Raw genomic sequence first — 2,592 nt, 5'->3', positions numbered from 1 at the left:
ACTTCACTTTCCCTTTTCTTTCAGAGAGCATCTTATTTGGCCAGGGTTTGGCTTTGGGGGCCCTTCCAATATAACGATGTCGTTGTCTTCATTAATTTTTTGCAGCTTGGCAGATGTACAACTTAGGTTCCAGCTATACTTTTTCTTGTCCGCATTATAATGACAACCTTACATGTTCCTGATAGCCAAAATCAGTGACTCCAACCAGTTCCCCTTCCCCTTGCCTATTTGCCTCTTTGTTCAATATACGTAGAACTCCAAGTAGCCAGGTATCGAGTCTCAGCTTTAGTTTTCATAGAACCATTGCAGTCCTGTGGGGGCACTGCTCACCTGGATTCTAAAATCTTGAATGCAACAGAGCCCAGGTATCAGTGGACACCCCCACTTCTACTCTTGGTTCCCAGACCTTTGTGTTTTGTCTAATTGGGGCAAGTTTGCCTTAAAACACATGTCTGGGCAAAATTAATTTATCAAAAATGTTTTTAAGACATTTATACAGATAAAATGACACTATTGTTTCTTAGGCTTTGAAATTCCTACATTTTGAAGAATTAAAATTTTGAAAATAAGTTCAATATTGCCTTTAGAAAGCTACTTGTTCAATTAATAACACAGGAAATAATAGATGCTGGCAAGGATGTGGAGAAAAGGGAACCTCCTTACACTGTTGGTGGGAATGCAAACTGGTGCAGCCACTCTGCAAAATAGCCTGGAAGTTCCTCAAAAAGTTAAAAATTGAACTACCCTACGATCCAGCAATTGCACTACTGTGTATTTACCCAAGGCTACAAAATACTGATTTGAAGAGGCATATGCATCCCTGTGTTCATAGCAACATTATCAACAATAGCCCAGCTACAGAAAGAGCCCAAATGTCCATCAACTGATTATTGGATAAAGGAAAGGTGGTATATACATACAATGGAATATTACTCAGCCATTAAAAAGAACGAAATTTTGCCATTGGCAATGATGTGGATGGAGCTAGAGTGTATTATGCTAAGCGAAACAAGTCAATCCGAGAAAGGAAAACACCATATGATTTCACTCATATGTGGAATTTAAGAAACAACACAGACAAACATAGGGGAAGGGAGAAAAAAAATAAAGAATGGGAAGCAAACCCAATGAGAGTCTTAACTACAGAGAATAAACTGAGGGTTGATAGAGGGAGGTGGATGGGGGATGGGCTAAATGGGTGACAGGTATTAAGGAGGGCACTTGTGATGAGCACTGGGCGTTATACTTAAGGATGAGTCACTAAATCCTATATCTGAAACCAATTTTACCATATATATTAACTAACTAGAATTTAAGTAAAAACTTGTGGCGTACCTAGGATCCAGGAAACGAAACCGAGAGCGTTCCCACACCCCGGAGGTTCTCGGCAGCATGGAGCACCCGCAGCCACAGAACTCTATAAATCATGGAAAAGCAAAATGGACAAATGAATGCTCCTCGCCCAGGAACAAATTTACCATCTGACTATCCCCCTCAATGTCCTTCAGCAGCACCCCGAGGACCTGCAGGACATACTGGCTACCCTGGCCCCCAGGCTGGCTCTCCTGGCCCTCAGGCTGGCTACTCAATTCCACCAGCTGGTTATTCAGGTGCTGGCCCAGTAGGGTTTCCTGTCCAACCCCAGCCTGTGTATAATCAACCAGGTGGACCTGCAGGGGTACCATGGATGCCAGCACCACACCTCCATCAGGCTGTCCACCCGGATTGGAGTGTTTAAGTCAGAGAGATCAGATACTGGTTCATCAACAAATTGAGCTTCTGGAAGTCATAGCAGGCTTTGAAACTAATAACAAATATGAAATTAAGAACAGCTTTGGACAGAAGATTTACTCTGCAGCAGAGGATACAGACTGCTGTACCCGGAACTGCTGTGGGGTTTCTCGGCCTTTTACCATGAGGATTATTGACAATATGGGCCAAGAAGCTATAACTCTGGAGAGACCACTAAGGTGTGACAGCTGTTGTTGCCCTTGCTGCCTTCAGGAGATTGAAGTCCACGCTCCTCCTCGTGTACCTGTAGGTTATGTTACTCAGACCCGGCATCCATGCCTGCCAAGGTTTACAGTTCAAAATGAGAGGAGAGAGGATGCACGAAAAGTTATTGGTCCATGTGTTGGGTGCAGCTGTTGTGCAGATGTTGACTTTGAGATTAAATCTCTGGATGAAGAAACTACAGTTGGCAAGATTTCCAAGCAGTGGACTGGTTTTGGAGAGAGGCATTTACAGATGCTGATAGCTTTGGTATCCAGCTCCCTTTAGACCTTGATGTGAAAATGAAAGCCGTAATGCTTGGTGTATGTTTCCTCGTTGATTTCACGTTTTTTTTGAAAAGAGTGGAAACAAAGAATAAAAAGAAGGAGTGTGGTAGGGGATTAATGAAAGCCTCAGAAAGCGTGAAGTCCGTGTGCTTATTGGGACTATGTCAAGGAAAAACTAATTGGTTTTCTTTTCTTTATTGAAATGACTTCCGGCATTTGTGAATTCTACTATGATGCCTGGTACATGCGATGACTTTTCAAATTATAGAGTTTATTTTCCATATCACTTACCTATAAATGTTTTTACGCATCT

General features: G+C 42.4%; 1 pseudogene; it reads left to right on the top strand.

Annotated features, from left to right (window-relative positions):
- The first annotated feature begins 1,381 nt into the window (after positions 1–1,381).
- Positions 1,382–2,389, top strand: LOC125166145 (phospholipid scramblase 1-like; annotated as a pseudogene).
- Positions 2,390–2,592: the final 203 nt, after the last annotated feature.

The sequence above is a fragment of the Prionailurus viverrinus genome, chromosome B2 (genome assembly GCF_022837055.1).
Source record: "Prionailurus viverrinus isolate Anna chromosome B2, UM_Priviv_1.0, whole genome shotgun sequence".
NCBI lineage: Eukaryota > Metazoa > Chordata > Mammalia > Carnivora > Felidae > Prionailurus > Prionailurus viverrinus.
Note: the sequence above shows the minus strand (reverse complement) of the source record. Positions and strands in the feature narration are given on the sequence as shown.